The sequence below is a fragment of the Leucopleurus acutus genome, assembly GCF_964270905.1.
Source record: "Leucopleurus acutus genome assembly, chromosome: 14".
NCBI classification, from domain to species: domain Eukaryota; kingdom Metazoa; phylum Chordata; class Mammalia; order Artiodactyla; family Delphinidae; genus Leucopleurus; species Leucopleurus acutus.
This window is the reverse complement of record NC_139156.1, coordinates 29,688,655-29,710,771: the sequence shown is the minus strand read 5'-3', so window position 1 is coordinate 29,710,771 and position 22,117 is coordinate 29,688,655. Positions and strand designations below refer to the sequence as shown.

The 22,117-nt window shown below is 38.6% G+C and overlaps 1 protein-coding gene across 1 annotated transcript in view; it reads left to right on the top strand.

The window, feature by feature from the left end:
* The first annotated feature begins 1,013 nt into the window (after positions 1-1,013).
* Positions 1,014-22,117, top strand: part of R3HCC1L (R3H domain and coiled-coil containing 1 like) — an 86,642-nt gene continuing 65,538 nt past the window's right edge. Inside the window, exons 1-2 of the mRNA XM_082854205.1 lie at positions 1,014-1,060; positions 20,251-20,359. The gene's annotated coding sequence lies outside the window, so the exon portion shown is untranslated. The remainder of the gene's footprint in view (positions 1,061-20,250; positions 20,360-22,117) is intronic.

The window sequence follows — 22,117 nt, the reverse complement described above, 5'->3', positions numbered from 1 at the left end:
CATATTTTGTAAAAACCACTTAGGAGGTTCACTGCCATTTCTCTTCCCAAAGCCAATCAAGTGGATCCTTTAAATGCTTTAACCAAAAGTGTGATATGATTAATTTTTGCTGGCTGCATAAATAGGCCTGATGGCAGTAGGGAGGACTCAGAGGTGCTGAAGTGCTGGGACCAGTAAGGAAGCCCACGCTGTGACCAGGTAAGAAATGAGACGGGTCTGATTTAAATCTCTGGCAGTGGTGTGAAGAGGGAGCAGATTCAAGAGATACTCAGGACATAGAATCTACACAATTTGGTGCCCATTTGGACATAAGTGGATGAAGGAGTGAGACAGAGGGAGGAATCTAGGTTGAAGGTTGGAGTGAATATTAGTGAATAGGGAGGAGGGAAGAGTCACTTTGAAATTGCTACATTTGAGATGCCTGTGGGACCTGAAGGGACACTTAAATATTAGTGTTCTCCAAGAATTCTTGTGAACACTAATATTTAAGAAGCAGGTTAGAAAAAGAATTGTTGAAGGAGACTGAGAAGAATGACCGGAGAGGAAGAAGGAAAACCTGAATAGTGTCAGAAAATAAGTGATAATGTCCAACAGCGTCAAATGGTGCCTAAAGCTTAAGTTAGATGATATGAGTGATGGCAACCCACTTTGATGGCAAGACCACTTTCTGTGGGGGCAGAAGCTGCCGGGTAGAGGACGAAGGAACCGGAGACAGCGAGTTTAGACTAATTTTTTCAAGAAACTTATCTGTGGAAAGAGGAGGGATGGTATGATCGCGCTGTATGTGAGGAGATTTGAGCCCGTTTACAGCTAAGACGTAGGGGAAGGGTTGAGCAGACGGGATCGCAAACATCTGCCCTCTCGCGCCATTTTGACTGCCTCCTCCTCCCACGTGACCGGGAGGCGGTCCGCGGAGGCCGGCCTCGCGGAAACTACAGCCCCCAGAAGGCCCCGCGGCGCTGGGGGGGCGGAGCCCAGGCCTGGCGCGCGCCCCGACGGCGCGAGCGGAAGAGCTGGAACTTTGAGGAGGCGGCGGATGCGGGGAGCGACTGTGCCGCCGGTAAAAATCCGCTCCGCGTCCTTGTCCTTCCCTCTCGCCGCACCCCAGGCTGGGGCTCGTTGCTTCCACTTCTCTCTCCACACTTGGCACAAGCTTTCTTTCCCCTTTGTTTGTTATCGGTGTTTTTCTCCTCAAGTGAGGCGTGGGGCCGGCCCCCTCCTGGGGCGGAGGTTACTGGGAAGCTCCCGTCCTTCGACCCCAGCGGGCCCTGGGTTGCTGGGGACCCTCTCAAGGCCCTTTTTACTTCCCAGGGCTGCGTGCTCGCTTGGGGCCCTCTCCCCAGTTACTGTCTGCGGAGGGGCCGTTCCTTTCCTGGTTTCAACAGGTACTGAGCGGGGACGTGGCGACCCCTTTCTCTCCCCAGGGGTACGGGGCTGTGGACGGCGGGGGCCGCCCGAGACGACCCCGGCGCTGCCGGCGATTTCTCTGGAGCGAGTCTGCTGCACTGCCAGGGAGCCCCGGGCTGTCGGCTGGGAGTGAGCAGTCTAGTAGAGAGGGTGTACTTCCTGGTTTTCTTGGGCCGCCCTCGGAGAACTCCAGGTCCGATTTTTAAAGTTTTCTTTATCAGTAAAGCCTCCTCTCAGGGTTGAGTAGGGAAGAAGCACGGGATTTGGAATCTGATGTGCTGGGAGGAGTTTCGGGTATGTCACTTGCTAGATCTGTGGTCCTTTGCAGCACATTTACCGCAGCCTCGTTTTCCCAGTCCGAAAAATGGGGGTAATCGTCTTTGGCCTGCCTGCCTTCCGGTGTTACGGGGTTCAGCAGAAGTGACATGTGCGAGAAAGCACGTTTCAAATACAGCAAGCTCACTATCTTTCTGTCTACACACACACACACCCTCTCTCTTTCGCTCGCTCCCCTCTTGCTTTGTTATAGCCGTCCTTTCCTCAGTGCTACACAGGTACGAGTATCCCAGAGAGCGCTTAATGTTCCTCACATGCGCTAAGCTGATGCCTGTCTCTAGATGGTCTGCTGTCTCTTCCCCGTTTTCAGATACTGCTTGTGCTAAACCTAGCTCTGATTCTAATACGGTACCACTATCCTGTGTATACTAGCTGAAACAAGAACTATTGGGGTTATTTTCACCTCCCTAGGTATATGTGTTCGGAGTCTGTGTTACCTTACAGTTAGAATTCAGAATCTAAACAGCCAATATTCCAGTCTAGTTTTTATTCTGGCTGTTCAGCTCTGAGACTCCAAGCAGGTGGCTTTTTGTGGTATTTTTCCCCTTGTAGAGAGAGAGGATTTTACAAACAACTTTTTGTGGGTTTGGAGGTATAGTAATGAGGTAATCTTGTATTTATTCTGCAATCATTGGTTGAAGAATACCTGAATGTGGTTCTAAAAACAAAGAGGATGGCAGTACAGTGACTTAGTTGAATATACAAAGTTGAACAAATTTGAGTTCAAATCCCAGTGCTGTGACTTCTAGTTTATGACTTTTGGCAAATTATTTCTCCTCTCTAAGCCTGTCTTACTAATTTCTAAAATGGAGATGATAGCATTTACCTCACAAGGTGTCTGTCTATAAGGATTAAATGAGACGTGAATATAAAGTAGTGTTGGAGTGAGTACGTGCTCATTATTTTGTTGCTGTTGTAATTGATGACTATGATGATGGTAAAAAATGACGATGATAATTTTAGGTAGAGTATTTTCTTGAGATTCCATTTCTTTTTTGTTGTTGTTTGTAAAATGAGGATAGTTATCCTTAACTGATAAACTTAAAAAGCTGTAAATAGAAGTGCTCAGATTGCAGGGTTGTTTTTTTAAAATTTTTTTTAAGCAATTGCATTTTATCTAAAGATTATATTAGGCTATTTTTTACTTTTAGAGGTTTCCAAAATGCTCTTGTTGTTGGGGTGTGCTGTTGGACTGCTGCTTCATTTATAACCCATAGTAAGAATGCAGTTTTCTGTCTGTACATTGGAGCTTGTAGCAGAACAATTATCTGTGTTTATGACTTAGATATTGACTATTTACTAGGACAGAGTTGTTTTTTTTTTTTTTACATCTTTATTGGAGTATATTTGCTTTACAGTGTTGTGTTTCTGCTGTACAACAAAATGAATCAGCTATACATATACATATATCCCCTCCCTCTTGAACCTCCCTCCCACCCTCCCTATCCCACCCCTCTAGGTGGTCATAAAGCATCGAGCTGATCTCCCTGTGCTATGTGGCTGCTTCCCACTAGCTAGCTATCTGTTTTACATTTGGTAGTGTATGTATGTCCATGTCACTCTCTCACTTCGTCTTAGCTCCCACCCCCACCTTGTCCTCAAGTCCGTTCTCTACATCTGCGTCTTTATTCCTGCCCTGCCCCTAGGTTCATCAGTACCGTTTTTTTAGATTCCATATATATGCGTTAGCATACGGTATTTGTTTTTCTCTTTCTGACTTATTCACTTTGTATGACAGACTCTAGGTCCATCCACCTCACTACAAATAACTCAATTTTGTTTCTTTTTATGGCTGAGTAATATTCCATTGTATATATGTGCCACATCTTCTTTATCCATTCATCTGTCGATGGGCACTTAGGTGGCTTCCATGTCCTGGCTATTGTAAATAGAGCTGCAGTGAACATTTTGGTACATGACTCTTTTTGAATTATGGTTTTCTCTGGGTATATGCCCAGTAGTGGGATTGCTGGGTCATACGGTAGTTCTATTTTTAGTTGTTTAAGGAACCTCCATACTCCATAGTGGCTGTATCAATTTACATTCCCACCAACAGTGCAGGAGGGTTCCCTTTTCTCCACACCCTCTCCAGCATTTATTGTTTGTAGAGTTTTTGATGCTGGCCATTCTGACTGGTGTGAGGTGATACCTCATTGTGGTTTTGATTTGCATTTCTCTAATGATTAATGATGTTGAGCATCTTTTCATGTGTTTGTTGGCAGCCTGTGTGTCTTTGGAGAAATGTCTATTTAGGTCTTCTGCCCATTTTTGGATTGGGTTGTTTGTTTTTTTGATATTGAGCTGCATGAGCTGCTTGTATATTTTGGAGATTAATCCTTTGTCAGTTGTTTCATTTGCAAATATCTTCTCCCATTCTGAGGGTTGTCTTTGTCTTGTTTATGGTTTCCTTTGCTGTGCAAAAGTTTCATTAGGTCCCATTTGTTTATTTTTGTTTTTATTTCCATTACTCTAGGAGGTGTATCAAAAAAGATCTTTCTGTGATTTATGTAGGACAGAGTTTTACAGAGCATTTTTTGTTGGTTCCCCATCCTCCCCACCTTTCTTTTTTTTAAAGCCAGAGTATTTGACTGTAAAAGTTCATTCTAGTGGGTAGTGTCCAGAAGATTTGGTGACCGTCATTTTTGAAAGTGGAAACACTTAGTGACAGGTGCTGATGGTGGCACTGGTGTGTGTGTGTATCTGTAAGGAGTGAGAGTTCAGAGAAACCAAGGAGGAATGCCTAATAGAGAAAACTGATGTGTTGGTCAAAGCAAAGTCTTAGAGTTAAGAATTGAAATGTTTACTTTTCATTCCTTCAGATGCTGTGTTGACTACAAGATGTCTGCAGATGCAAATGTTTCCTTTACTGTCTTTCTTGATGTGGTTTTCCCTGGCTCTGCTTTGCCAGTTTCATCCTGACATATAGTTAAGAATCAGCAAGATAACTATTTTTTTTACTACAGACTTGTGTATAAACTATGACAGTAGAGAGTCATTTCCATTAAAATCTACTTTGTGTGCAATAATGTGTTATTTTTTCCTTTATGTTTTAAACATTTTTGTTCTTGATTGGTTTTTACTTGAGTTTTTGGAACGTAGACCCATTTTCAGGCTTAGTGAAAGATCATATTATTATTATTACTATATTTAATTTTATTATTGTATTTTTTCTTATACTCATGAATTTTGGTGATACATATATATTCATTCCCAAAATGCTTCACATGATCACTGTATTTTTTTGTTAGTCAAGGTTAAGTTTGTTGACTGTGACCATTGAACCCTGAAAAACAGCAAAATTAATTGGCTAATATTTTTGAATCTGTGACCCTGTCCTCATTAGCTCCATAAGCTCAGTGTTCACAAAATATCTCACCAGAATGAATGATAAGACTGGTATATTGTTGATTTGGCACCTGTGCACTCATTAGATATCGTAGAAGTAAATGAACTAGTGGCAGAAGTAAAAGTATATATTTTTAATTATAAACCTATAATACAAGAGTAGCCGTCACACTATGTATAAAACTGGTGATCTGTAGGATGATCTTTGACAATCACTAACCTGAACTATAATTTAGACGTTTCTTTTAGTTGTTGAAGTGTACTGGTTGCAGGCTTCCCACCCACAGGAGAAGTGAGAAGAAATGGAACTAGGCTGTTCATGTCTTCAAAGAGAACCCTACTTCTACTGTGCCACCCACCGAAAATGTGCTCTTACCTAGTGGGGAAAAACATTTAGAGTTTTCTGTTAATGAGCCCAGTAGGATGGATGAAGCCCTGGTAGCTCCTAAGAGCTTATTGAATTACAGAGAAATTCCAGTTGTCAGAGGTTTAGATAGGAGAGAAGTTATAGGGTATTGCTTTGCAGAGGTAAGCCTGCATTTGAAGAGGATTTTCTCCTCTCAGTAAAAACATGGACCAGTTTCTCCCAGTTTGTGGTGTGTATTTTTCACGATCTCATGCTAGCTTTCTGTCTAGTTTTTCATTCTTCCAGTTTGCTCTTCAGTTTCATTACTATCTATCGTCCCTCTTGTATCTCTCTTTTTTTTTTTTTAAGTCAAACATGGCTGGTTTTGGACTAGGGATAAAAACAGACAAGCAGAGAAGCACTGTTGGAAACAGCAGGTTCTGGTGTCTAGTATTCTGAGGTTCCCAAATAACACGGGTTAACCTGTGCATATGATAATGGATTTCTGGAATGGGCAAGTGGCTGACAGTTCATGACTGTTTAACCTGGTGCAGAGGCAAAAATATGGGCAAATGGTGTGTGGTGCTCCTTAATATCAGGTTTGCCTCTAAGGAAAAAATATGTGTAGTGTTAATACTGGCTTGCATCTGGGCTGTTTCAAGTTCTTTGCCATGGAATACCAGAAGAGTATTAAAGAAAGAAGGGAAGCACTTGGATTTAAATCTTCATCTCTCAAATTTATACCAATAATCCTGTTTGTTTTTCTTTATCATCTGTAAAATAGAGTTAATAATATCAAGCCTGCTTATTTATAAAGATTAGAGGGAAAAGTTAACAAGAATTTCTTGGAAATGGGGTAACTATAGGGGAGAGACTTATAGAAAGGCAGAGTCTGAGAGGGGAAAACACACACACTGGGGTGGGTCACTTAGGGAGAGATAGAAAGAGGAATACACACACACCAAAGGCAGAGAGTTAGGGTCAGTCAGAGATAGAGAGGGGACATTGGAAACACAGAGGGACAGTCAGACTGAGGCATTTAGAGTTAGAAAGAAGGGTAATCAGAGATGTAGAGAGAAGGGCTGACTTAGAAATGACAGGTGGATGCAGGGAGGGAGCTGGAGAAAGAGAGACTGTGAGGAGGAACAACCAGCAGGGCATGACCAAGAGATGGGAGCTTATTGAGTTAGTTTTTGTCTGTTATTTGGGGAGATCTTGTAGACATTTGTAATTAGCCAGGAAAGGGAAGAAATGCAGATGTTAATAGTAAATCAAGAAACATGTTTATGCAGTTTTTATTACACTAAAATTTTCCCTTAAACACTAACTTTATATGGCATATTAAACATATAAACACCAAGCCAACTTTTGTTACAGGCTTGTTGACTACTTACTTGACCCCTTCATAGTATAGTTTAAACACATTTTAAAAAATGAAATAAAATGATTATTTTCTTTTTTAGAAATATTTTTTCTTAAAAATATCTAATATATGCTTACTGCAGAAAACTTGGGAGATACAGAAAAATTTAAAGAACAACAAAACTCATAATCTCACAATCTAAGCAACACACAATGAGGCCTGCATTTTTCATGTTTACTTACAGTCTTTTTTTTTTAGGTATTTATTAAAGCTCTTCTTCTTTCCTAACAGAACCAAAAAGCTGTTTATAAGCCCAAAATCATTTTTAAAAAATTAAGTAATTTTTGGCTTCGTTGGGTCTTCATTGCTGCATGTGGGCTTTCTCTAGTTGTGGCGAGCAGGGGCTACTCTTCGTTGCGGGCTTCTCATTGTGGTGGCTTCTCGTTGCAGAGCACGGGCTCTAGGCGCACGGGCTTCAGTAGTCGTGGCACGCGGGCTCAGTAGTTGTGGCACACAGGCTTAGTTGCTCCGTGGCATGTGGGATCTTCCCGGACCAGGGCTCGAACCCGTGTTCCCTGCATTGGCAGGTGGATTCTTAACCTCTGTGCCACCAGGGAAGTCCCCAAAATCATTTTTAAATTAACTGTTTGTGGTGGAGTTAACTTTATATTCCTATTTTGGCACTTAGGTACTTCCATAAACTATAGTATTTGTATACCTATTTTTATTTCCTACCTCCCTAGGTTAGATTAATAACTAGGCTGTTATTCATATTTGTGTTTTAGACTAACCAAGTGTCTTACATATAGTAAGTACTCAATATATTTGAGATGAATTGTTAAGTTCTCTAATTGGAAACTTTCCTATTTAAATAGTTCTGTCCAATTTCTCATCGGCAGACTGGATCTTCCTTAATGTTGAGAAAAGCTTGATTTTAGGCTGTGTGTGTGTGTGTGTGTGTGTGTGTTTAATATGAAGTTACTGAACTAGGAAAGGGGTGCTTTTTCCGGTCAGCTTTCGTTATGTAGCAAGCTACTCTGAAATTTAGTGATGTATCAATAAAACAGCCTTTTATTATGCTATGGATTCTGCCAGAATTCAGACAGGGCAGTGTGGAGATGGCTTGAACCTTAGCTAGAAAGGCTTGAAAGCTGGTGGTAATTTTGTGGCTGGAAACTAGAATCTGGAGCCTTCTCCACTCATGTGCCTCATGATTGAAGTTGACTGTCCCCTGGAACACCTACATATGGTCTCTCCACATAGACTTAATTGGGCTTCTTCACAGCATGGTGGCTGTGAAATTTTTGACATTGAGTTGTATGAGTTCTTCATATATTTTAGATATTAACTCCTTATCGAACATATCATTTGCAAATATCTTCTCCCATTCAGTAGGTTGTCTTTTCATTTTGCTGATGCTTTGCAAAAGCTTTGCAAAAGCTTTTGAGTTTGCTGTAGTCCCATTTGTTTATTTTTGGTTTTGTTGTCTTTGCCCAAGGAAACAGATCCAAAAAAATATTGCTAAGACTGATGTCAGAGAGCATGCTGCCTGTGTTTTCTTCTAGCAGTTTTATGGTTTCAGGTCTTACATTTAAGACTTTAATCCATTTTGAGTTTATTTTTGTATTTGGTGTAAGAAAGAGGTCAAGTTATATTCTTTTGCATGTTGGTGTCCAGTTTTCCCAACATCGTTTATTAAAGAGACTATATTTTCCCCACTGTGTATTCTTGCCTCCAGTGTCATAGAGTAATTGACCGTATAAGTGTGGGTTTATTTCTGGGCTCTCAATTTTGTTACATAGTCCGGTCAATCTTTGCAATTCTTCCCATTCTACTAGATGAACTGTATGTTAAGGAATGCAAAATATAGCAGTATCTATTTGAGGTTATTAGGGCTTCAAGCAAGAGGAGGATCTTGAAGGAAGTGATAGAATGACAAATTGACTTGAGAGGACAGAAGAAAATTCCACATAGGGTGATGAGACGTTAGAAGCCAAAAAGTACAATATATGTGAACTGAATGAGACAAAAAGGGTATTTTAAAAATATTGCACAAATGGAAGGTTTGATTTTACTGATGATGATGAGTAGTAAAGAGATATGATTTGTCAGGCTTACATGTCTGTGGGGGTAATGAAGAATTAATGGGAAGCTTTGAAGGCTAGGCTGAAGAACTTAGATTTGATCCTATAGATGATGGTATTTTTGTTGAAAGTCATATGATGAAAACAGTATTTGAGAAAGGTTGTCCTGGTAGCTTTGTGGGATAACGTCAAGCAGGGAGTGGCTGTAGGGTATCTCAATAGGACAATCATGGAATAATATGGAAATAGAAAACATGATAGCTCTTGTGAAGGAAGAGCAGTAAGAATGGGGTTAGAAAAGCTGAAAGAGTCGGAATACTTCAAAGTTTTGAGCCTGACAAATCAAGTGTATCGTGGTGTCTTTTTTTTTTTTTTTTTGCGGTACGCGGGCCTCTCACTGTTGTGGCCTCTCCTGTTGCAGAGCACAGGCTCCGGACTCGCAGTCTCAGCGGCCATGGGTCATGGGCCCAGCTGCTCTGCAGCATGTGGGATCCTCCCGGACCGGGGCACGAACCTGTGTCCCCTGCATTGGCAGGCGGACTCCCTACCACCGCACCACCAGGGAAGCCCCAAAATTACCAGTAGATAAAGATGTTATGGACATGAAGTCTTTTTTTTTTTTTTTTGCGTTATGCAGGCCTCTCACTGTTGTGGCCTCTCCTATTGCGGAGCACAGGCTCCGGACGCGCAGGCTCAGCGGCCATGGCTCATGGGCCTAGCTGCTCTGCGGCATGTGGGATCCTCCCAGACCGGGGCACGAACCCGTTTCCCCTGCATCGGCAGGCGGACTCTCAACCACTGCGCCACCAGGGAAGTCCCAGGTGTCTTTTTTTAAGATCTGTTTTGATGTGGACCATTTTTAGTCTTTATTGAATTCGTTACAGTACTGCTTCTGGTTTTTAATGTTTGGTTTCTTGGCCTCGAGGCATGCGGGATCCTAGCTCCCTGAGCAGGGATTGAATGTGCACCCCCCCCTGCATTGGAAGGTGAAGTCCCAACCACTGGACCACCAGGGAAGTCCCTATTGTGGTGTCTTGATAATGACATTATCTGAGAAAGGATCTCAGATAGGTCTAGGGAGAAAGATAATGAGTTCAACTGCTAATACAAGTTTTAGGTATTGGATAATTTGAGTGGCAGTTGAAAAAATCTGGTGCTTTAAAAATAAAGAACTTAATAATATAAATGAATGCTGTCCCTTTGAAAGTAATCCATTTTTAAGACCATGCATTTATTTTAGCAAATAAATATTCTTTGGAATTTGTCTTTTGGAACTGCTTTCAGAACCAATAGAACCATATAAGAAAACCAATCTCATTACTTTATGGTCATATCTTTTGTGCCCAAGAGTATTATCTTGCTTGATCACTCATCTTATTTACCATTTTTATTTCTAAGTGATATTTGACAGTTCCTAAAAGTTAATCTGCAGAGACATGAAATTTATTACCGTGGTGAATATTTAAATAACTATCATCGTTGCTGAGGACAACCTTAAAAAGCTGTGACAGCATCCTTAGAAAAGGTGGTAGTGCATGCTGGTTAAGAGGGTGGGTTCTGGAAGCCTAGATTTGAATGATCTCTTTAGTACATTAGTTCTGTGTATTGAGTAAGTTACTTAACTTGTCTGGGTCTCAAGTTTCCTCATTTTTATAATGAGGATGGTGATAATATGCCCTACTTCATAGGATTATTGTGAGAGTTGGCTCTTAGAACAATGCCTGGCAAATATTAAAAGCTCAGTAAATATTAGCTGTTTATTACCATCACAACAACTACCACTACTGCTACCACCACCACTTTGGCTATTTATCTTTTTTGTTTTAAAAATCACTTGTGTTCCTGTTTAATTATGTCTTGTACAAATGGAATGATAGACAGCTGGAGATAAAAGTAGACCTCAAATAAATGATCAGACATATAGTGATGAAGTTTTATAGAATGTTTGACCTAGAACTTAGTGGGAGGAGAGCAGAAAAGACCAAGGATGGAATATTGGGGAATATTCATAGTAACGGAGTGGGAGGCAGAAAACGAGCCGGCAGAAGGGCAGTGGAAGATTGTTTAGAGAACAAAGAAAACAAGGAGTGTACATTAGTATAGAAGTTATATTAATTAGGATTAGATTTGTTTGCAACCAAATAACAGAGACTTAAGCATGATAGATTTCATTTCTCTCGATGTCATGAATTCCAGAAGTAGTCTAGGACTGTTGTGGTTTATCATGGTGTCATGTTGTTGCTCCACTGTGCATGGATTCACTTGATGGTCTAAGATGGCTATTGGAGTTCCAGCCTTTTCATCCACGTTCGAACCAACAGAAAGGAGGAAGAGAAGAACATATCTCCCTCCCTTTAAGGATACTTCCTAAAAGTTATATGTACCACTTTTGCTCATATTCCATTGGTCACATAGCCACATCTTCCTGCAGGAGAGGTTGGGAAATGTAAACTATTTTGAATGGTCAGTGCCTGGGAAGAAAAAACAGGAACAATAAGGATAATCCAAGGGTAGCTAGATGAGGACTATCAGGTAGATAACAGAGTTAATTGTCTTTAGGATAGTTTAATTCATTATTGGTAATCCTTGATAAGAGTTTCAGTACTTGGCGAAACTATGAGTATGAAACTACTCTTATCAAATTGCATCAACAGTACTTTATTTTTAGGGTATAATCCCTTCATGAATCCCTACTTAATTAGGATTACCAGTCTCTTATAACGAAAAAGATTATGGGTATGTATATATACGTGTGACATAGACATATATATTATATATATAATGTATATATCTTCTCACTTAACATTAGTGTTTGCCAGAATTTCTTCATATGGCAGCAGCATGCAGTAAAATTGATGATAATTAAGCCTCTGATATCTTTCTTTAGTTGTTTTCAGCTTCTAATTTACCTAGCCTTCTATCCACTCTCCAATTTGGTTGTTTTGGGCCACTGTTTTTAATCTGTCTCTGTTCTTTTATATTACCACTCTCTCTCACTGCTGTTAATACTTCCCAAAATAGATAAATGAGCATATTTAATTAAATGTGTTATTTGCACTGTCCTGATCATTAATCAATTTGTAAGTAAGGTCAGACCTACAATCTTCCTAGTATTACCATGACTGAATTCTCTCTATCCACTAAATTGGTAATTATTTGCTTTAGAGTTTTTTTTTTTATTTTTAAAGCTTCCATATTTTGTATGTTTATGTTCTTTTAGTGTTGGAAATATGAAGGTCTTCTAACAAAAAGGGGACTATGTTTTCCCTAGGATTTTTGTCCCTTTCAATTGAAAATGTTTTATTTATATATTTTTGAACGATGAACAATATATTTAAGATAAGAAATTCATATGTTGCTATTTATATTTTGTCAACAGACATATAGTTTAAAATAGATATAGTTTAAAAAGGGTTTGTAACAAAATATAGTGAATAGTTACTGTGTCATTCCTGCCCACTCTCTCTAGTCCTCTCCCTAAAGGTAAACACTTTCAGTTCCTTAAGCTGTTCCTTCTGAAATTTACAAATCTCCGTGTTTTAAAATAATATGTGTGTAATGCTGTCTTTTGATTCACCAATTTATTCATTATATGTTGTGTTTCTGTTATGATAAAGTTTTATTGTTCTTATAAATTTATTTATTTATTTATTTATGGCTGCATTGGGTCTTCGTTGCTGCACGCGGGCTTTCTTTAGTTGCAGCGAGCGGGGGTTACTCTTCGTTGCGGTGCAGTGACTTCTCTTGTTGTGGAGCACGGGCTCTAGGCATGCGGGCTTCAGTAGTTGTGGCACGCAGGCTCAGTAGTTGTGGCTCACGGGCTCTAGAGCGCAGATACAGTAGTTGTGACGCACGGGCTTAGTTGCTCCGTGACATGTGGGTTCTTCCCAGACCAGGGCTCGAGCCCGTGTCCCCTGCCTTGGCAGGCGGATTCTTAATCACTGTGCCACCAGGGAAGCCCAGTTTTATTGTTCTTAAACCACAATCACCACTGCTACTCCTCCCCTGGCCTCGCAGTTTCTGTTACAATATTTGGTTAAATCAAATAGTTAATGTTGTGTTTACATTATGTCTGTGCAAATTTTATTTGCTTATAGTGTCTTAAATAGTGGCCTCTAAGTGCAGTTTTCCACAAGGTCAGTGACAGTAATCTGTCATTTCAAATTTTCTTTCTTTTTTAAAAAAATTCTTGGAAATTTCTCTTCTGGAGACTTTCTTCATCCTCCTGTCTGAGCCTACTCTTTGGGCCTGCTGCACAGCTCTTTTCCTGGGATGATTTTCCTTTGTTGTCATCCTTAGACTTTTCTCTGTTTTGGATATGATTCCCAATATTGTTGGAACTCTTATCTTCTTGATTCTTCATTTACCCTCTTGCTTGAGTGGAGCACATCCTCTAGTAGTTGTGTTGTATTAAAAAGATGGTACTATGGCGGAGAGCCTGGGGATGACTGCCTTCAACATGCCTGTCTCTGTCACAAAGCTTTAATCTGAAATGGTTGCATTCTACTTCTAGTTCACAGTTAGCATCCTGGAATTCCCATTCACCAATATTCCTTCACTTCTCTCTTGTGTTGGATATCCTGTTTTCCATATCCCGTGTCTTTCTTTGTTTTGATTTATGTATTTGATTTATGTGCCAGGTACTGTGCTAACATCTTTCTTCTGTTTAATTCATGTTGACATTATTTCACACTACAGAAAATTACAAGAATGAACAAAAAATTTACCCAGGTACCCCAAATGTTGCCACTTTACTGTATTTCCTTTCTGTCTGTTCCCCCCAACCTGCAATATTTGTTTCTTGAACTGTTTGAGAGTAAGGTACAGACCTATTCCCCTGTATACTTAAATACTTCAGAGTGCATTTTCTAAAAACAAGGACATTCTTGTATGAATGCACAGTACAGTTGTCAAAATCAGGAAATTAACATTGATTTAATATTATTATGTAGTCCACAGACTTTTTCACATTTCACTCATTGTCCCAATAATGTACTGTTTTATAGCAGACGGAAATTCTGGCTCATGAAGTGTATTCAGTTGTCATGTCTCTTTAGTTTCCTTTAATCTGGAACATTTCCTCAGTCTTTGTTTTTGCATGAGATTGACATTTTTGAAGAGTACAGGCCAGTTAATTTGTAAAATGCTTGTAATTTGGATATATCTGCTGTTTTCTCATTTCTGGCACGAGTACCACAGGAGTAATGTTATGCTTCTCAGGGCATCATGTCAGGAGGCACAGGATGTTGAAATAATAGTAATGTGATCTTGGATCACTTCATTAAGGTAGTATCTGCCAGGTTTTCCACTATTTTTCCTTTTATAATTTTTCTTGGTGGTAAAATATACATAACATAAAATTTTATCACTTTAACCATTTTTTTAATTTATTATTTTTTAACATCTTTATTGGAGTATAATTGCTTTACAATGGTGTGTTAGTTTCTGCTTTATAACAAAGTGAATCAGTTATATATATACACATGTTCCCACATCTCTTCCCTCTTACGTCTCCCTCCCTCCCACCCTCCCTATCCCACCCCTCTAGGTGGTCACAAAGCACCGAGCTGATCTCCCTGTGCTATGCGGCTGCTTCCCACTAGCCATCTATTCTACGTTTGGTAGTGTATATATGTCCATGCCACTCTCTCACTTTGTCACAACCTACCCTTCCCCCCCCCCACATCCTCAAGTCCATTCTCTAGTAGATCTGCATCTCCATTTCCGTCTTACCCCTAGGTTCTTCATGACCTTTTTTTTTTTCTTAGATCCCATATATATGTGTTAGCATACGGTATTTGTTTTTCTCTTTCTGACTTACTTCACTCTGTATGAATGACTTTAGGTCCATCTACCTCTCTACAAATAACTCAATTTCGTTTCTTTTTATGGCTGAGTAATATTCCATTGTATATATGTGCCACATCTTCTTTATCCATTCATCTGTCGATGGACACTTAGGTTGCTTCCATCTCCTGGCTATTGTAAATAGAGCTGCAATGAACATTTTGGTACATGACTCTTTTTGAATTATGGTTTTCTCTGGGTATATGCCCAGTAGTGGGATTGCTGGGTCATATGGTAGTTCTATTTGTAGTTTTTTAAGGAACCTCCATACTGTTCTCCATAGTGGCTGTATCAATTTACATTCCCACCAACAGTACAAGAGTGTTCCATTTTCTCCACACCCTCTCCAGCATTTATTATTTCTAGATTTTTTGATTATGGCCATTCTGACCAGTGTGAGATGATATCTCATTGTAGTTTTGATTTGCATTTCTCTAATGATTAATGATGTTGAGCATTCTTTCATGTGTTTGTTGGCAATCTGTATATCTTCTTTGGAGAAATGTCTATTTAGGTCTTCAGCCCATTTTTGGATTGGGTTGTTTGTTTTTTTGATATTGAGCTGCATGAGCTGCTTGTAAATTTTGGAGATTAATCCTTTGTCATTTGCTTCATTTGCAAATATTTTCTCCCATTCTGAGGGTTGCCTTTTGGTCTTGTTTATGGTTTCCTTTGCTGTGCAAAAGCTTTTAAGTTTCATTAGGTCCCATTTGTTTATTTTTGTTTTTATTTCCCTTTCTCTAGGAGGTGGGTCAAAAAGGATCTTGCTGTGATTTATGTCATAGAGTGTTCTGCCTATGTTTTCCTCTAAGAGTTTGGTACTGGCACAAAAACAGAAATATAGATCAATGGAACAGGATAGAAAGCCCAGAGATAAACCCACGCACATATGCTCACCTTATATTTGATAAAGGAGGCAAGAATATACAGTGGAGAAAAGACAGCCTCTTCAATAAGTGGTGCTGGGAAAACTGGACAGGTACCTGTAAAAGTATGAGATTAGAACACTCCCTAACACCATACACAAAAATAAGCTCAAAATGGATTAAAGACTGAAATGTAAGGCCAGAAACTATTACTTTAACCAGTTTTAAGTGTACAGTTCAGTGGGATTAAGTGCATTGACATTTTGTTTGTAATTTTGAGGCATCTTTGCAAAAATACTTTGAGATTTTATAAATATCCTGTTACTCCTTGAACTTTTACTCACTAACTTTAGTATCCATTGGTGATTTCTGCCTGAATCATTTTCATGATGGTTCCTGAATGGCGATTTTCTAATTCCATCATGTCTAATACACTTAGTTATAATACTTTATTTCATTATTTATTTTGACGCTGTTCCTGATTTGGCCAGTGGGAGCCCCATTCAGGCTGATTCCTGTCTCCTTTTGCCTTGCCCTTGTCATTCTTGGAGCACTTCCTCACTTTTTACTGCAAGATGTTCTAGGCTTATCTTGCACTCTCCCAGCCTGAGTCCTGTAATAAGTTATTTCCTCAAAGAGCTCTGGTTTGTTTTAGTAGAGAATGGCTTTATAAGCCAGGATCTGGACTCTAGATGTCCATTGACAGTGCTGCTGGGTGTCAGTATCATTGCCTTTAGGCCCTTTCAGTAGACATCTAGGAAATAGAAATATGTGATATGTGTGTGTGTCCACTCACGCTCATATACATCTTTATCTGTCTACTGAAAGCAATGAGTTTATATTGATACCTCTGATTCCAGTCCAACACTACAGGGTTTATTCATTCTGTATTTATAACTCCCTGTTCCAAAAGTGAGAAACCTGCCCCCATTATTCATGTTTTTACTTATTGGCCTAATCCTGGAATACCAGAAAATAGTTTAAGAATTGCTAGCTCATACCACTACTTAAAAGACACCTAGTAAGTAGAGTTCAATATTTGTTTATAGTTTTTTCCTGTACCCTATGGGCATATAGTCTAAATCTCCACTGGCCAATGAAGTAGCCACTAACCACATGAATTGAGATGTGTTGTGAGTGTGAACTGTACACAGTTTGTAAAGTTAGTATGAAATAAGAAATGTGAAATACCTCATTAATATTTAAATAATATGGTGGTTATATGTTGAAATATTTTAGATATGTTAGGTAAAATAAATTTATAAAATTAATTTTACCTATTTTTATTTTAATGTGGCTACTAGGAAATATTAAATTTCATATGTAGCATCCATTGTCTCTCTGTTGGACATCACTGAGCAAGAAACCATGTTCAGAAGTTACTTGGATTAGTTTTCTCTCCCCAACATTCTTCCTATAACGTGGTTATGTTAGTTATTTGAAATACAGTTCATTTCTATTGTATTCTAAGTTTTTCTCCCCATCCTAATTGATCTTATTTATTTTTGAGCATGTGAAACATTAATATGGTTCCAAAAGTCAGAATTGTTTTAAAAAATATATATATATACTCAAAGCATTGTCACCCATTTCTTCTTCCTTTTCACCCTGTTTCCACCCATCCTCTGTAGGTAACCAATCTTATCATTCTCTGAATTATCCTTCTTGTGTGTTTTTCCCCCAGGAATGAGGAGATACACGTTTATTTTCTTATTTCTTAACTTTTTACACAAAATTTAGCATACTATGGATAGTCTTTTGTACTTTGCTTTTTTAATTTAACATTTCACTTAAATATATTTTGGTATCCATTCTATATCAATTTGTAGAGCTCGCCCTCCCTCCCTCCCTTTGTCTTTTCCTCCCTCTTAGGGTTGCATAGTATTCTATTGTGAGGATGTTAACCATTCTCTATGGCCATTTCCAGTATTTTGAATTTATAAACATTGCTGCAGTACTAACCTTGTTTATATATATTTTTGTACGTTGGAAATGTATGTTTGGGTAAATCCCTAAAATAGGAGAGTTGGGTCAAAAGTTTAAAAGCAAATATAGTTTTCTTAAGTATTGCTGAATCCCTTTCTGTAGGGGTTGTACGAATTTGAATTCCCACCAGCAGTGCATGAGTTTTCCCACAGCCTCATCGTCAGAGTATGTTGGTATGCTTTTAAATTTTTGCTAACCTGTTTATAGTTCGAAAGATAGTATCTCAATACAGTTTTAATATTCACTTAGTAGTAGTTAATGATCTTTTCATAGAATATATAAAGGCCATTTTAATATCTTTTTGTGTGAATTGTCTTGTATTTTTAAATTCATTTTTCTATCAGGTTTTTGATGTTTTCTCCCTCAATTTTTAAGTGTCTTTAAAAATATATATATATAAATAAATATATATATATTAGGTATATTAGCTGTTTATAGTGATATATGTTGCACATATTTTTCTCCCAGTTTGTCAGTTGTCTTTTACTGTGTGTGTGTGTCTGTGTCTGTGTGTCTGTGCATCTGTGCATGTGTTTGAGCTTTTATGTGGTCCAATTTTTCAGTCTTTTGTTGCATCTGAATTTTGGGTTATAATTAGAAAACATTTCCCTTTACCCAGGGTAAAGAGGAATTCACACACGTTTTCTTCTAGTACTTGTATGGTTTTAGTTGTTACATTTGGATCCCTGATTCATTTGGAATTATTTTAATGCATAATGTATGAGTTACTAATCTTTTTCTAGATGCTAATTACTTGTTTCAACATATTTTCTTTAAAAAGTACAATCTTGCCCAATATCTTGAAATGCCACCTTTATCCTATATTAAGTTTCCATTGAGTTTACTTCTGGACTTCTGTTCTTTTATACCAGTTTGTTTATTCCTGCATCATTATCACACTTTTAATTATAGAGGCTTGATAGTATATCAAGGGCCAGCTTTAAAATTTTTTATGTTTTATTGGCTATTCTTACAAGTTTATTTTTCTGTTGAATTTTAGTATCAGCTGTCTGTCTCTGTAAAAAAGCTTGCTCATATTGAGATTTTTATTGCGATTACATTAAATTTATAAATTAATTTAGGAAGAACTGACATCTTTATGATGTTGAGTTTTCCATCCAAGAATGAGGAATATCTTTCCATTTGTTCAAATCTACTTTTTGTCTTTCAGGAATGTTTTAAAGTTTTCTTTATATTGTTTTTGAACACTTCTTGTCAAATTCTCCATTTCTTAAAAACTTATTAATATGGTTTGTAGATTTTTATGCCAGTATTTGTAGAACTACATTATTCTTTTATTTTAAATAAATTTATTTTACTTATTTTATTTTTGGCTGTGTTGGGTCTTTGTTGCTGCACGCGGGCTTTTCTCTGGTTGCGGCGAGTGGGGGCTACTCTTCGTTGTGGTGTGCAGGCTTCTCATTGTGGTGGCTTCTCTTGTTGGGAGCACAGGCTCTAGGCACGCGGGTTTCAATAGTTGTGGCACACGGGCTTAGTTGTTCAGCGGCATGTGAGATCTTCCCAGACCAGGGCTTGAACCCGTGTCTCCTGCATTGGCAGGTGGATTCTTAACCACTGCGCCACCAGGGAAGCCCCACATTATTCTTTTTAATGTCTGTATTGTTTTCCATAGTATAAATGTACCATAATTTAACCTGGCCCATATAGATGGACATTAAAGTTATTTATAATTTTTCACTATTATAAATAGTTGTGGAATAAGTATCCTGTAGAAATCCAGTTATTTCCTTATGACACATTCTTTGAAGGAGAATTGCCTGGTCCAAAGGTCCTTTGATATATAAAAGATTTTGAAATATTGTTAAAATGCTTTCTACATTAATCAAATGTGTACCTCCATGAACAGTGTGGAGTCCTGTTTAGTCTGTCCTTACCAAAACAGGACCTTATTGCTCTTCTTTTTATCTTTACCAGTTTGATGGGTAAAATAATATATTTATTTTGGATTTCTTTGCTAACTGATGTGATTTATGTTTTCTTTGCTAACTGATAAGGTTTATTTTTTATTCATCCATCCAGCCATCCACTCAAAATATTCTTTTTTTTTTTTTTTTTTTGCGGTATGCGGGCCTCTCACTGTTGTGACCTCTCCTGTTGCGGAGCACAGGCTCCGGACGCGCAGTCTCAGCGGCCATGGCTCACGGGCCCAGCCGCTCCACGGCATGTGGGATCTTCCCGGACCGGGGCATGAACCCGTGTCCCCTGCATCGCAGGCGGACTCTCAACCACTGTGCCACCAGGGAAGCCCCACTCAGGATATTCTTATTGAACATCCACCATGTGCCATCCTAAAAGTTAGAACTATAGTAATGACTAGAAGTTGAACATCTTTTTGTGTTTTGATCATTTGTATTATTTTCTTATCTCTCTCTCTCTTTTTTTGATGGCAGTTAGTAGATGTTTTGTCCCCCTCAGAATAGTTCTCAGAGGACTGAGAATGAGAGAAGATGACATTTCCTTATTCTGTTTTGTTGTTGAGCTTCTAAAAAGTGTGTGTTTATTTTCAATGCACTTTCTGTGGTAAATCATTGTGTTAAACTGTTAGTATTCATGAAATGAGATCATGAAAGTTAAATGCACAGACAGGTGTCAAAGAAGTGATAACTACATATTTTTATAAAAATAATTTTTATTACTGTTATTTTCCAGGTGAGGCTGCTATCTGTCAGAAGGGAACTTTTTGTACCATTTGCCTCAGACACGGTCTATCTGCACGTTCTAGAGTTTTATTATTCAAAAAATAAATGTCACTTATTTGGTAAGTCAGTTAACTATACTTATGTATATTTTAGAAATATTGTTTATTTACTCTGTTTGCTTATATTTTGTTTTTTAAGTGTCATTTTATTTTGTAACTCTCATGTAAAACAAGTTTGAAAGTGGCAATATCCTGAAAGGCGTTCAGGGTCTTTTGAAGATTTTCTTGCTTCTATTTACTGTCTTTCTTAAATTTTGGTTTTGTTGTAGAGAGAACAGGGGCTGGTTAAATATTGGAATTATTTCTCAAAGTTGAATTACTATCTTTGCTCTTTTCAGTCTCTTTCTACTGTAAGAACTGAGAATTAACATCCTTCCTGTCCAGCTCTAGCTTCCCTGTAGTTCAGTTAGGGAGCAGCAAAGATGCAGTTTTATTGTAGAGGTTTGATGAACTGATTCGGGAAGACTAGATGGGCAATTAAATCCTCAGTACAGCATAATAAAGCAGAATGAGTAATGCTATCAAAGAACTTAGAAATGAAAACTAATTAGATAACTAGTAAAACTGATTTTAATTTTTAAAATATTACTCTGTAGGTGTTTATTTTTAATTAATTCCTTTTTCTAAGAAGACTTAAGTTGATATGACCTGCTGTTTTGTGAGAGGTTTTTCTTCCCCACATCCTCTGATGATCTTTTCAGTCTGTTCCAGCTTCTGACTCTCATGTGTAGCCAGTGGCAACCGGGAAGCTGATATATAGGATGAAGGATTTTTCAGAGGGTCAGGCACAGCAACTGTCAGAAGATGCCTGTACTTGTGTGCTGCTGAAGCACATGGCAAAGAATTGGATGGAAACTATAATGAAACGATACTGGTGATTTCCAGAATTTCCTTTTAATGTTAATATTGAGAGCTGAGCTTAAAACAAAGTACTGTCAGATAAAATTTAAGGATGAGGAGCCATAGGCACAGAAAAAAGGGGAAGGAAGATTCTCCTTTGATATGTTTTTTGGTAGCCTCTTTGCTTCTGTTAGCATTGGAAAGCTGACTTCAGATGTTCCTAGATGATGTGCATGGCTCGTGTGAGTAGAGGCATGGGATTTTATTGTACCTGACTCTGAAACGGCCCAGATCTCAGAGCAAACCAAGTGAGTTTTAATCTTGGTTATTTAAAATCTCCTTGTACCTGTCTTATTGAGAGTATTGTTTTTTTTTAAGAAGAAACTAATTTGCAACTGGCTATAAAGAGCGACATTGTGTCCGGGCAAATGCTGTCCTAACACACTGCGCTGTCCCACAGGGGTAATTCTCAAGTCCCCAAACACAGTGCTGACAATCTGTGGCAGCCTGTGAATTGTTGGGCAGCAGTTGGGGAGGATGGACAGCAGAGTGAGGTGGTCGTGTGCAAGTTACAGAGGAGATGGGAAGGGGGAGAAATGAGAGAAGAGCAGAGCATCTCAGGTTCTGTGGGCAATTAGAATGGTAGCTATTCTCCTTGTTAGCTCTGCTGATACAATTGTGAAACGAACAGCTGGAGTTGGTTTTGGTGGGGTAGAAGTAGTGTATTTTACTTTTCCTTTCAAGCTGTTATTGTTTCATTCTGTCTTCAAAACTGTAAGGTTAGATGTTCTATTGATGAGAGTAGGGATTGGATGGATTGAAAAGTTTTGAAGAGACTAGAAATATCACTTCATGCTGGAAAATGAAACTATAAAAATCAGTGTAATGGGGATGGGTCTTTTCTTTTCTAGGAACTGTTACAGTGGTAGTAAGGCCAGTTACCATATCTAGATCCAGAATGACTGGGCTTTTATCTCA